This window comes from Pholcus phalangioides, unplaced genomic scaffold (assembly GCF_987345545.1).
Source record: "Pholcus phalangioides strain wild (caught in Gottingen) unplaced genomic scaffold, Ppha-v1.0 ptg000041l_1, whole genome shotgun sequence".
Classification (NCBI taxonomy): Eukaryota; Metazoa; Arthropoda; class Arachnida; order Araneae; family Pholcidae; genus Pholcus; species Pholcus phalangioides.
Genome location: NW_028301627.1, coordinates 2,468,148 through 2,482,989, shown reverse-complemented (window position 1 = coordinate 2,482,989; position 14,842 = coordinate 2,468,148). Strand labels below are relative to the sequence as shown.

The 14,842-nt window shown below is 41.7% G+C and overlaps 1 protein-coding gene across 1 annotated transcript in view; it reads right to left on the bottom strand.

The window, feature by feature from the left end:
* Positions 1-14,842, bottom strand: part of dnt (tyrosine-protein kinase Dnt) — a 326,423-nt gene that overhangs the window by 198,221 nt on the left and 113,360 nt on the right. The window lies entirely within an intron of this gene.

Sequence of the window (14,842 nt, the reverse complement as noted above, 5' to 3'; positions counted from 1 at the left end):
AAGTAAGATGGAATTATATATTCGAAGCGCGAAATGCGATTTACTCGTGTGAATTCCCGAATCCCATCACACCATTTCACACGGCGGGTGCGTAATATCGAGTTTCTTAATCTCTCGGATATTAAAGAAGTTATCTTTTATCTTTGAGGAGGACGCATTCACTTTACATCTTATTGGATTATCTTGTGAGTACATAGGACTCTTCAATTATGATCGAATCCCCCAGTGGATGTCGCGTGGAAAGCCTTTTTCCATTCTTGTTTTGCCACTCGGCAAATCCTATTCATTAAGGAACGTTTCACGCGAGACGACAAGCAAATAAAAGGGAGGTCTGTGTGACATTTTGGAGATGTTTCTCATTAGGAACCACTTCTTTGGCAGCTTCCACACACTCCCCCCCCCCCACGCATGATCACACAACACTTCACCACAAGTTTGAGTAGGATCATTAATAAACCATGGGAAGCAAACCGAGTTCTTGGAAGTATAGTAGATAGTATACTTGTCGTCGTCTCAGATTGTCTTAGAAGATATCGCCTTTTGAATCTTCGGCACCGTTCTCCATTCCCCGTGTGCGAAATTGACAACCATGGTAACCGTCTTTTGAATAGGCTGTAGATGTTCTGGTTTCTATTCTCCCCCCTTTCTTCGTTTTTCCCCGGATGGAGGTGGTAGGATGAAGAGTGGTGATGTATTCCCTGAAGGTGACTTTCAAAATGCTGGAGGGGGGAGATTTGAGTGAAGTTGCGTGTTACCCGTCAAGAGCCGTAATTTATTCTCGAACGTAGCAACATGGAACGATGGGGGGACGAGGATGTTCGAAGATGGACGTCGGTTGGTTTTATGCTTGTACATTTCAAATGATGTTACAGGGCAGTGCTTCTCAAGGAGTGTGTCATGGTTCCCAGGTTTGCCACCAAACTTTTCCGAAGGCATCGAACCGAACCTATCAGTGGGAATTAGAATTTTCCTGGCGGCTGTAATACCTAGCTCTTGATGCCATACGAGCATCGCAGACATATGATTACTTGGGCAAGAGAGCCACGAATACTTCGTCGTAAGGGCAAGGGAGTCACGAATATTTTTTCATTGAGGCAATGGAGCCGTGGTTATGTGATCAAAAATAGACCGCGGGTATTTGAGCACTAGGACAAGGGAACTGTGTATATGATCACTGGTCCCAGGGAGCCTAGTGTACATGATAATTAAAGCAAGAGAACCGGGCATTCAATAACCCTGGTGAAAGATCAGAATGTTTGATCACTCATGTGAAGACACATGGGTAAACCATTACTAGGGCAAGAGAAGCACGGATGTGAGATCGTATGGGCATGGGAGCCGCAGAAAATATGACCACGGGACACCAAGGGAAGCCCATTTACGTGATAATTAGAGCAAAGGAGCCGTGCGAGTGATTGATAATTAGAGCAAGGGAGTCCGCTATTTCATCACCCGTGTGAAGAATCCGAGTCGTACGATTACTGAGACAAGACAGCCATGGGTATATTATTGTATAGGCAAGGCAGCCACGGAAAATGTGATCTCTAGGGCAAGGGAGGCGGGTATTTGACCACTCGGGTAAAATAAAAATTTTAACTTCAAGACGTTTCGTCTACATCTGCGGTGGACATCTGCAGTGATTGCTGGGTGGTGAAATCGATATTGACCTGTTGACCTTGATATGAGCGAAATGCGTGGGAATTCCGTTTTCTGTGGTCGACATTGGCTCCTCAGCTCGGCACCACTTTGCCGTCATTACCAGGGAAATTTACCACACACTGCAATATTTCAGGATCGGGAAATTTTTATTCAAAAAAAAAAATTCGATACAAAGTGGTCAATGCTCTGCATTTTATCGGTATTAGGGGCCCCATGGCATGGCCTTCCTGTTAGGGGCCGTTCAAGTATTACGTCATCATCGATGGGGGGGGGAGGGGGTTTACGATTTGCTGACTTTTGATGACAAGGGGGGGAAGGGGGGTTTGGATAATGCTTACGTCATCAACCACCCTTTATGAAAATATGAGTTGGATTCAGAAGGGCAGAGCCGATGACGAAATTTTGCTGACGGGCGCGGGGGGTAGGGGGGTCAGCGTTTTTCTGACTTTTGCTGACAAGGGGGGGAGGGGGGTCAAAAATGGCTGAAAATTTGCTTGCGTAATACTTGAACGGACCCTTAAGGGGTCAACGATCTTCCTTTCATTGATACATGGGGGGGGGGGGCGTGGCCTTCATTTCATCGGTACTAGGGGTCCGCGGTCCCTGTTTCGTTGATGAAATGGGTACGTGGGAAGCAGAGAATAAGAACCCCCCGATGTAAATGCTGCAAGATGGATGGACTAAAGGAAGCCCCAATGGAAATCCGAAAACAAAGGGAAGACCTAATAAAAACCTGAAATTAATTACGTTCGTACAGGGAAAGAAAGGCGCGAGACACGAACCATCACTTCAAAGAACCACCACCGCCACCAGTCACCAAAGTAGCAATTTGACGAACCAATAAATAAAGCCTCCATTGAAAAGAACACATTTCCCCGGAATATAATGACTTCCAAACCACAAAGGCAAATTATTAATGTCGCATCTCTTCACACAAGTGAATTAATAAACGGCCACGTGACTCGAGCGACGATAAAAACCGTTTACGAAACACGAGCGACACGTGGTGCCCCCTGTCGGGGGAGTGCTCAGCCTAACACCCTCCCATTAGGAAAGTGCGAGGAGAACAGAGCGAGAGAGAGGAATAACTATCTAGTCCATTACGTAAATTGTTATTGCTCGGGAGTAATGTGTAACCTTCAGCCGTTCCGGAGAAACAACGGTGGTCCTGGAGCAGGAGAGAGAGAGAGAAAGCGGAGAGAGAGCCCCGAACGAATCCAATAACCCAGGTGAATTGAATTTCGGGAGTTGAGCCTGGAGAGAGGTATGAGGTGTGTGTGCAAGGAGATCAAAAGCGGAATACACATTTCTCGTGTATCTAATTACACTACGTACTAATACATACCAATTAGTTATCCACCTTCCTCACTTCGGGGCAATTTGTTGAAATAAATGTCACACCCCGGGTATTCGAAACTGGTGGGGGGGGGGAAAGGGGGTGCTGACGTTCTAGTTTATAATTATGTGGATGCCGATCTGGCGCAAATTATTCTTATCCCCCCCGCCACTCCCGGACTCTGAAATTTATTATAATCTAATTCAATAGGTCCTCGGAACCATTGACGTGGACGCGTTACTTAACGCTCCCGGGAGTTAGATGTAGTTTCCATTTTGTTTTCTCTCTCTCTCTCTCTCTCTCTCCGGAGTAATACGAACTCTCGTTGAGGAAACCGTATGTCATATTCGGTAGTACCGATGTTGTCAACGCGGACTACTTGTGTCTGAGTGTGGGTACTGACTTAATTCGAACTCGTTATCGTCGATGCGAACGATTGCCTAATGCTGTCTTGCAAACGAGGGACCGATTGGGAATGTGTTGAAAAGGAAAAATTAGAGGGATTGTGCCCCACTGATGTGTATTCCAAACCTTGTTACTGTACGAGACCTGGTATCCGGTACCCTACAGAACACGGTCCGTCTCGTAACCAAACGAAAAAAAACCATATAACCACATACGTTTCGACACTCATCTTCAGAGGATATACAGGATAATTCAAAACTCGTGGGCAAAACTTTAAGGAGTGATTAAATACATCGAAACACAGGCGATTTTCGTCACACAATGCATGGGCGTAACGCAAGCCGTGAACCACCAGACCAGTGGTTCTCAACCGGTGCTCCGCGGAGACCCAAGGGCTCCGTGTGCACCTCCCAGGGGCTCAGCGGTGACTCGAGGAAAATAAAATGAATCAGTAAATTTGATAGATAAGTAAATAAGAGAGGCCTACAAGGTTCTGCCATAAAAAGTATGTACAAAAAAAGGGCTCCTCGAGTAAAACAGGGACCCGCCATAGAAATTATATACTGAAAAGGGCTCCGCGAGTCAAAAAAGATTGAGAACCGCTGCACTAGACGTTGCTGCCGTCGAATGCGTAAAGCTCTGGTTTTTGACACTTATCACCATATGAACGTTTCGACAGCTGGTTGATGCTAAGATAAATCCAGGAAAGAAATGCGGTCTTGCGGGGAATCGATTCCATGTCCTCTCACTAGTAGTGTCTTCGTAGTAATAGCGGAGAGTGCCATGATCTTGGGATAAGTCACCGTCTGGTGGCGGTGTCAGAAACAGTGAGGTTTGGCCTGAGTTAGGCCTAGTTGTCCATGTACTGTCCGTTCATCGCACACGAGCTTTAAGGTAAGAGGATTCGTTGGTTTTGTAGTCCAGTGTCTAAATCACTCATCCGGCAAGTGAGGGGACGTGAGTTCGATTCCCCACAAGGTCAGTTGAATTTTTCTTTCCTGGATTTATCTTCGCATCAACCAGCTGTCGAAACCTTCGTAATAATAGCGGAGAGTGACATCATCTTTAGACTTATCGTCACTCCTATCAGGGATTGCACACTTAGTGCTGTGAATATGAATGCTCTGGAATTCTAAAGAGTCAGCTTCATTCTGACCACAGACAGGACCTCTGACCACCCAGAGAGACCAACTTGGGATGGTTTGTGATCTTTTCCGAAGAGTTGGACGGTCTCGGAGAGCCTGATGATATCAGACTCGATTAATTGAACCGCAACCCCGTTAGCATTCACCAGAAACTAACAAAGCAACGCTTTATAACACACCACAACAAAAACACACGCGCTAAAAGTCATAGCAAAGGCACGCTGTCTCCCGTGGAGGCGTCTGTCATATTTTCGGCTTCCTTTCGTCGCTGATGAACGCCAGGGTCTCTGCCACCGGACTTATCCCGTTGCCGAGATCTCTTCCAGCCCAGCTTCGTGGCAGAGTCTGGAACAAAGTGAGTGCACCTAACAGTCTGAGTGTGTAGCTAGTGTTGTGTATGATATTTCAGTGCTGCCATCTATACTTCAAATTGTGAGTGAAGTGTAATGATTGAATATTTGTAACGTTGTAGGCCTGTTGCTCTCTGTGGCGAGACTTTTTAACGGGGAGATCGGCTCGCATCCGCGCCTTGAAGTTGGGAACCACAGAAAACCAACTTCAGCCGACAACCACTGTGGGGTTTGAACCCGGATCCTATGACCACTCGATCACCACAGCGGCTTCCTTTCGTCGCTGTAGACTTGTATAATATCTCGCTTGACGCGGTTCGACGTCGTAGAATTCTGACTTGTATTGTCGTGACTGGACGTAATTTTTCTCCGCTGAGGAAACCGGGAGTTGATATCCGGTAACCAATCGAATTGATCCACTGAAGATTTCATCCATAGCGGGTCGGAACCTGTTCGGGAATTCGTATTTCGCTGAAAGCCTTGAGTTTGCAGCTGGGTAGGTGGGCTTTATAAAACTGTCTTTTTTGGCTCCATTATATTACTGTAAGAGTTCCAGATTCTGAAGGTATATTCACGTCAAAACGTCACGGTATTCTGGAATGACCATTTTGTCTTCTACGTATTTTACTGCGACTGACAGTCACTGTAAATCCTTATTAGATTGGGACCACAGCTTACAGCTTGAACTTACAGGCTTTAGCCTGGAATTTGAACCGAAAGCTGGAGTACCAACCATTCTTCTGCTACGGAGTACATAGAATAATGCAACCATGAGATTCTTCTTCTGAATATATATGCAAAGGTTAAAAGCGGGAAGAGAATAATAGTATATATACCGGTAAATATAGGAACGCAACGCGTTTTTTTCCCTTCAATGGCGTCGGTCGGTGCGAAAACCCGAAAAGTAGCGAACATCAGCACGTTTTTTTCCCCGGTTTTTTCCCCATTGGAATTGGATGGCCCCTAGAGGTTTATATCTATACTGTATATATGAAAAGGGCGAGAACACCTAAATCAGTCAGCATTTCTGTTTGCTGAGATCAGTCTTGAAGGTGTCGAGGTTGGAAAGTACGGAAAGGAAAAGAAAAACTGATCTTCGGAAGGATATGGGAATGATTTCAAGTCAGCAGCACCGTTGGCTCTAACCTCAGAAGAAGAGAGAGGGAAAAAAATTTGCGCATCTATTCCCTTGAAGGGGGGCATTTGTATTTTGTAGAGAATCAGTGTTTTTATTTGGCAACGCCAATACGCGATGGTGTCGCTATCTATTCAATGAATGAACCTACCAGCTGATGTGTTAAATTTATCTCCGTATCGATTCCAATCACTTCCTGTGACTGACACGCCACTGTCATCTTTCGCTGCCAAGGAATATTTAAACGGAATTTCGGACAGGCGCGAGGGGTTTAACCATTGCAATCAGCATAATATCGGTCGATGGTTCTCAAAGTGTGCGTCGCGGTTCCTAGGACCGTCGCGATGAGCTGGTCTTATTGATGTGTGCCTATCTGGTGCTTTAGAAGGTTCTGTTTTAGACTATTCTGCGGGCGAACTTTGAACAAAGCCAAGGAGCCACAGGTGGCAAAGTTTGAGAATCTGTATGTAGCAAAATGCGATCGAATACAGACTGTGGGGGGAGAAGTCCTCAACACACATGGAAATTCAATGAAAAATCAACCAGTTGATATAAGAAGGTGTGGTTTCGCACAAAAACACTTATCATGTCCTAGACCTTTTTTATAAATCTAAACGATACTTTAAAATTTCACTCACAGATGGCACTGCATCACCAGAAACTCAGCATAATGCATTAAATGCGACGCAAGCAGTGCATATTTAATGTTTATAACGATTTGCGTTACATGAAACTACAGTGTGCTCAAATTTTAATAAGAACACCCTTCGTAATTTTGGCTACATCCAAACCACACTCCACTTCAACCCACGTGTCTGATAACATTAATTACAGAAGAGTCTCGGCAACTTCTGTTATACATGGGTTCAGTTCCTCGATGTTGGTTACATGCGTGGCGTAAACTTTGTCTTTGACGTACCTACAAAAATAAATCAGGGGGTTGAATCTGGAGACTGAGGTAGCCATGAGGTCGAGTTCTTTGTGATACAGAGCCATCTGTGAGTGAAATTTCGAATTACTGTTTTTTATTTATCGAAAAAAAGAAGAAAAAAGACTATTCCATGATAAAAGTAAATTTTAGTGCAAACTGCACCTTCTTATGTCAATTCGTTGATTTGTAATTAATTTTTAAAATATGTCCAGGACTTCTCTCCCACCATGCACATTGACTAAAATATTTCGTTCCGGCAACTTAACAAGGACTTGGCATAAATTCTTACAATTTATGCCATCTCTAGGCAAGGAACGTTTTCTAGAGGGCCTATAGTTTTCTTTTTTCGCACCACGCCTCAATTGCGGAATGCGGGAATTTGATGCCGAGTCCTGCCCTCAAGGCGATAACAGCGGCTTACAAAGGGCCTTTTTTGGCAGGCTATAAAGATGCCTCAATTCCACCAGAAACATTCTAAATATCAGGCTGCAAAGAAGCTCAACGCGTATCACGGAAGGAATACAATCCATTCTTGATATGCCGTGCAACGTGAGAGACAGGACATACGAATACAGATAATAGAAGGAGAGAGAAACCTTTGCTTCGTTGGCTCGACGCTAGATGGCGCTCACACATCAGTCGAAGTAATAATGCAAACGAATGTATTCTTGCGGTGAGAATGCTCTCACATAAATTGTACCAAATCAAAAATTATATTTCCCCCCCCCAAAACTGTTGTTACTATCATAAAAATTTTATTAGTTTATAATATATTATTGCATTAATATTGTCAATGGTTGGTGGCACTAAAAAGGCAACGGCATTTTTTCAATATCTTTCCATTAGAAAAAAAGTATTCTTTTGGGCGAAGGAGAGAAAAACCTTATTCTTCGAATCCCTTTAGTAATATATATATATATATATATTTTTTTTTTAAACACGTGATCGAAATAAGACAATGGAAGCCATGAAACTTGTTTTTAGTTGTACGGAGTTGGCAACACGTACGGGAAGGGAAATGGAGGGGGGAAGAAGAAGGGAAAAAGGGATTTTCTCTCAGAGAGACATTTTTTGACGAACGTTTACTCAATATTAAGGTTGTTACGCCATTTTTATTCTTTTTCTAAAAGGATAAATACATAGAGAGTTAAAAATACCTTTTTTCTCTGTGTGTGTCTTTCAAAAAGGATTTTAGTTTTTCCCTCAACGGTAAGCTCTGCAGATGGCGGCCATATTTTTTTTTTTTTTGCTTTAGTTTCGGTTTTCCATAATAGCGATGAAGCGAAGGGAAAACATTAGAGGGATTTTTGAAAGAAATGTAATGTTTTTTATATACATTGGGGGGGGGGGGATTATTTTCTGGGAAATTAGATTTATATATAGTTCCAAATATGGTGGACTTTTATAACACGCTGTATAGAAAGACAATGGCACAAAATGCACTATAAAGCCAAGAAGAAATAGTCAGAGCATTTTGCACTGTGCAGTTCCTAGGAGGTAATGGTATATAGGGTGTTGCATGGCAATTTGGCTACTCAGACAAAAATATTTGAGTCGATTTTAAGCCTTTATTTGAGCCTTTATTGTAAAAAAAAGTTCATTTTACAAGAAAATAAATGCTCAGATAATACTGCATGGTTGGACATATTTCATAACACATACATGATTCCCATTCAGAGGGCCAGTGGGGGGTTCTGGTGCCTCGGACAAGGAAAGATGCCGAGTTTATTCTTTTCCCGTTAAAAATCCCGAGGAAGGAGAAAATGTATACCGTTCCTGGATGACAGAATAAATTTTCGTTTCTAGTGAATGATGAAAAAATCGCCGATAATTGGCCAAAACTAATATTTGGTGGTGTGACGTCCATCGAATCCTACCCCTTGAACTTATGTGGACTGCTCCGGCGGGTGCAGACAAAACATCTGCCGGTTGTAAACACCTGCTCCTGTAGAGGTAGTACGCCGTCGTCTAAGAAGAGATAAGAACTTAGGAGAGAGAGAGACGAACCGAGATAGTGAATGGATGTGCGACCAACTTGGTCGACACTAAAGTATTTTAACTAAAATGTAGAATGTACATATATTGTTATTTAAAATTAAAAATCATTTAATCAAGAATAATGATTTGTTATCTCATTGGCAAAAATGAGTTCACCACTACGCTACAGCTAAAAAATTTGGTGGCAGCGGTTTGGATGTGTTTCACGTCGTTCCGATGTTCTTCTTCGTAAAAGTTTTTGACTGTTGAAGTCTCCAACAGGAATTTCGAATTCGGCCACCCGTGCCGTCGAAAGATTTGGTCATCAGTGATCCGGCCATCCGTGCCGTGGAGAGATTTGGCCATCCGTGCCATCGAAAGATTCGGCCACCCGTGCCGTCGAAAGATTTGGTCATCAGTGCCATTGAGAGATCCGGCCATCCGTGCCGTGGAGAGATTCGGCCATCCGTGCCATCGAAGATTCGGCCATCCGTGCCATCGAAAGATTCGGCCACCCGTGCCGTCGAAATATTCGGCCAACCGTGCCGTCGAAAGATTTGGTCATCAGCGCCATTGAGGGATCCGGCCATCCGTGCCGTGGAGAGATTCGGCCATCCGTGCCGTCTGGATAAATCTCGGAACTCTGGAGGAATTGGGTCATCAGCTCCGTCAGGAGAACAATAAGTGCCTTGAAGTAGAGTAGTGTGTAAACAGCAGTTTCACCCAGTGACTTTTGCGACAGTGATAGTTATTGTTGGGATCATCAGATCATCTCGTTAGGTTCTAAGTCTCTCCGAAGTCCGAAGGGGTAAGTGCCATGATTAAGGCAAAATTTTTTTTTTTTTTGAGGCACAGTATTGTTTAAAATGTACCGCAGTTGATCTTATTTATTTGTGGTAGATTGTATATTGTGATTATTCTTGAAAAATAGCTGAATTACTTTTATTTTGAAATTAGTTTGTATAACTAATATTATCAGCTATGGCATTCCTTGCAAAAGCTAGAAAAGAAGATTTGAGGTTGTTAGCAGAAGAGTTGGGGGAGAATGTGAATGATAGGATGAGAATTTTGGATCTAAAAAGACTGATTATGAATTCAGCAGATTTTGAAGAAGAGTTTGTTAAGGGGCAATTTTTTAATATCGTCGAAGAGCGAGAGGCTAGGGAGGAATTAGCTAAGAGAAAACTTCAGGAAGAAGTAGAAGAGAAACAGAAAAAAGAAGAATTCGCGAGAAAACAAATGGAGGAAGAGGCAGAAGAAAAAAGAAAAAGGGAAGAACGGGAGTTTGAATTAGAGAAACTACGCTTAGAAGCAGCAATAAAAAACGAGGGTCGAGGTTGTTTGGATTTCGATTTCGATATAAGAAGCGGTGGGGGAAGTTATGAGCTGACAAAGCTTGTCCCCAAGTTCGATGAAAAGGAAATGGATATCGCGTTGTTTCTTGCTTTATTTGAAAGGCAAGCCAAAAGAGTGGGGGTAGAAAAAAAAAAGTGGGTATCAGCCATGTTGGCTCTTTTACCACCCGACGTGGTACAACTTATAGCAAAGGAATCCGAAGAAAATTTTGATAACTTTGAACACATCAAAATGGTTCTCCTAAACAGGTTCAAAATGACCCCAGAAAATTTTCGATTAAAATTTGTCAAACATCAGAGAAATTCAGCCAAGCCGTGGCGGGATTTCGTTTTTGAACTTTCTAAATATTTTGATGAGTGGGTGGAAGGTTTGCAAGTGACTGATTTTGAAGGGCTAAAAAAATTGATGGTCACTGATCAAATAAAAAGGCGCGTTCCACCGGAAATAAGAGAGCATTATATTGATGAGTGGGCGAAAATTATCACTCCCTATGAATTGGCCGAAAAATTGGATGCTTACGAGAATGTTAGAGAAGGGTCGAAAAACCCTCAGGACAAAAAGTATAGCAATAATAGATGGCAATATGCGGAAAAAAAGTTCTCTAATAAATCTGCCCACTACGAGAAAAAAGATCTACAAAAACAAGAACATAGAGAATTTGAGAAACGTAGGTCCCTTAAATGCTATCAATGTGGTTCGCCATCGCATTTACGTCCGAACTGCCCAAAATTGAAGCGAACATCAGAGGGTACAGTTAATTATGTTAATGATGGGTCAAGAGATCTTTTAGACCCATATACAACCCTTGGTAGAGTAAATGGCATTCCTATGAAAATTTTGAGGGATTCGGGGGCCACAATAGATATAGTTTGTGAGAAGCTTATCACTCCTGATATGTTGACAGGTGAAAACATATGGCTTAAAACGCCGTTAGATCCTGATCCCAAGTGCCTACCCTTGGCACATGTTGAATTATGCGGTAGTTTTGGAAAAATATGTACCAAAGCAGCAGTCATTAGAAACGAATTAGATCAGGGGCGGTATCTCTTAGGAAACCGTACGGCGGAATTATTGGAAGGGTGTGAGAAGCCTTGTCTTTTGTCCCCAGAGGCATTGAATGCCGTAGAAACAAGGGCTCAAACGAAAGCAAAGTTTAATAAGGGGATCATCCCAGAAGAGAAAAATGTTGAAGTTCTCGGGGAGAGTTGTTTAGGCGCGCAAGAAAATGAAGAGGCAGGTGATGATCGTCTGTTATCAGATATTATTGTTGACGAAAGTGATAATCTTCAATTGCCAGAAGTCAGTAAAAGGGCTGAGGAATTGTCTTTGTTGAAGGTTAGTTCTAAGAAACTATCTAAAATGCAGCAGGACTGTCAATCCTTAAGGGAATTAATGGCATTAGCCCAAAAGCCTGTAAATCCTACTGCGAAGAAGACATATGTTCTTGAAAACAATCTGTTGTTTAAGATGCATGAGGACCACCTCGGAAACATAACAAAACTACTACTAGTACCGATGGAACTCAGAAATAGTGTTAAGGCACTTTGCCATGAAAGCACTTCGGCTCATGTAGGAGTTACAAAATCAAAAGATAAGCTTTTGAGATATTTCTTTTGGCCTGGGTGTTATAAAGATATGGAGGAATATGTGCGTACTTGTGACCAATGTCAAAGAGCGGGAAAACCTAACGAAAAGAAGAAGGCACCTCTCAAATTGGTTCCCATTATTCAGGAAGTATTTTCAAAAATTAACATAGATGCTTGTGGACCTCTTCCAGAGACCCCAACTGGGAAACGGTACATCATTACAGCCATGTGTCTATCTTCTAAATACCCAGAAGCTATACCGGTCGTTGATATTAAATCAGTGAGTGTGGTCAATGCACTACTCGAGATATTTAGCAGGACAGGTTTCCCGAAAGAAGTACAGTGTGATTAAGGGACGTCGTTTACGAGTGCTCTCACTTCGGAATTCTTTCAGAGATTTGGGGTTAAGGTGAGTCACAGCTCCGTGTATCACCCACAGTCCAACCCTGTGGAACGGTTTCACAGAACCATTAAACGTTTGTTGCGGTGTCTGTGTGAAGAATCTGGGCCCGATTGGGAAAAACACCTTCCGCTAGCATTGTTAGCGTTACGTACAGTTACACACGAAAGTACAGGGTTCACTCCTTCAGAACTAGTGCACGGGAAGAATCTAAGAACTCCAGAAACATTAGTGTATGAACAGTGGACACAGTCAGGGGATGAGAAAAGTCCTGTTACAGAATATGTTCTTAAACTCATAAATAGGATGAAAAGGTGTCAGGACTTGGCAGTTAGCAAAATGGAAGAATTACAGATAACTAGAAAAAAATGGTATGATAAAAATTCTGTGAAAAGGGAATTTAAGCAAGGTGACGAAGTACTAATTTTTGCAATTTCTAAACCGAATAAGTTAGCAGTTCAGTGGACTGGTCCCGGTGTAATTCAAAATAGACTGTCCGAGACGAATTACATTGTTAAGCTTCCGGATAGAAAAGAACAAATATATCATGTAAATATGCTAAAACCGTATTACAAAAGACCCGAGAGCATTAATTTCTTGGATTGCGTAGGAAATGATGGGTACACGGACAATGATATAGATTTTCCCCATTTGGATACCAATCCAAATATTTTCAATTTTGAAGACATTGTCCAGAAAAGCAACTTGCTTGAACGTATAGATCCCCAAAGAATTGAACAATTTCATAAACTGTTGAATAAATATTCTGAGATATTTTCTACGAGCCAGGAATGACCCATCTGGTTGAACATGATATCACGTTGATAAATGATAAGCCCGTCAGAGCTAGGCCGTATAAGATTTCTCAACGACAGAATGGCATTTTAAAAACTGAAATTCAACGAATGTTAGATTTGAAAATAATTGAAGTAGGGGAATCAGATTATACCTCACCAATGATCTTAGTTGAAGCACCACATAAGGATCCCAGACCTTGTATTGATTATCGCCGGTTAAATGAGGTGATACGCACCGAATTTTTTCCATTGCCAAATATCGAAGAAAGGCTTGAATTAGTTTCATCAGCAAAATTTATTACCTTGTTAGATTTATCCAAAGGATACTGGCAGATTCCATTGAGTCCCACAGCTCAAAGATTTGCCGCTTTTGTTACCAGTTTCGGAACGTACAGGCCACTACGCATGCCATTTGGTCTGAAAAATGCTCCATATTTCTTTAGTAAACTTATGGCAGAAATACTAAGAGAGTATGAAAATTTCGCTGTACCATACCTCGATGATATAGCTATATTTTCTGAGTCATGGGAGACACACCTGAAACATGTCGAATTAGTGTTAGAACGCTTGAAGGGAGCTAAATTAACACTAAAACCATCAAAATGTCGTTTCGCCCAAGATCATGTCAAATATTTGGGTCATATAGTTGGGCAGGGGTATAGGAAACCATGTGAAGCGAAAATAGAGGCCATTGAAAAGTTTCCTACTCCAGAAACCAAAACTGAAATCAGAGCTTTTTTAGGATTGGTAGGGTATTATAGTCATTACATTCCTATGTTTTCGGTATTGGCTGCACCGTTATCAGAAGCTTTAAAAGGGAAAGAAAAGAAAGGAGAAATCATCTGGACTCCTGAGTGTAATGCGAGTTTCACTTGTTTGAAAAACAAGTTAATTAGTCAACCAGTGCTATATGCACCAGATTTCTCTAAGCAATTTATTGTGCAGACTGATGCGTCAAATATGGGAATGGGTGTCATTTTAGCTCAAGAGGATAGTGCAGGAGAAGAACATCCTATCCTTTTTCTCAGCAAAAAGTTTTCTCAGGCAGAAAGAAACTACACTACTACTGAGAAGGAATGTCTGAGCATTGTTTTTGCTGTTAAACGTTTACACTATTATCTAGATGGTCAAAAATTCTTGATTGTCACTGATCATAATCCTCTCGTGTGGTTACAGAGGAATTGTAGCACAAACCAGCGTCTGATGCGTTGGGCATTGTCACTCCAACAATATGACTTTCAGATACAGCACAGACCTGGTCGCAAAAATAGGAATGCTGATGTGCTAAGTCGTAATATTCCCGAATGACCTGCAATTTGTTGAATGTTTCGAAAATTATATGTATGAATGCTTTAATTTTTCTTGTTATTTTTTGTGTTATATTATTCCATCATAATTGCAGAGTTTAATGAAGAATTGTGGTTTTTTTTGTGTGTTGTTCAAAAATTATTTTGAATTCGGTTATATATAAACCCAGAAAATTCTACGGATCATATAATTTTTTTTATTTTTCAAATTTATTTTTCTGTGATTTAATTGCAATGTATCGAGAACAATGTTTTTTTTCTTTTTTTTAATTTTTTTTGTGCCTCAATTTGCCTGACATGGTACTTCAGTGGTAATATATCCCTATATAAGTGTTAATATAATTTTATTGCAATCTTCTTATAAGCTTATTTGTGGTTAATTTAGATTGTGAATTTCCATTGTGAAAATCCCAATGGAAATTTCTTTAAGGGGGGAGGAAGCTGTGACGTCCATCGAA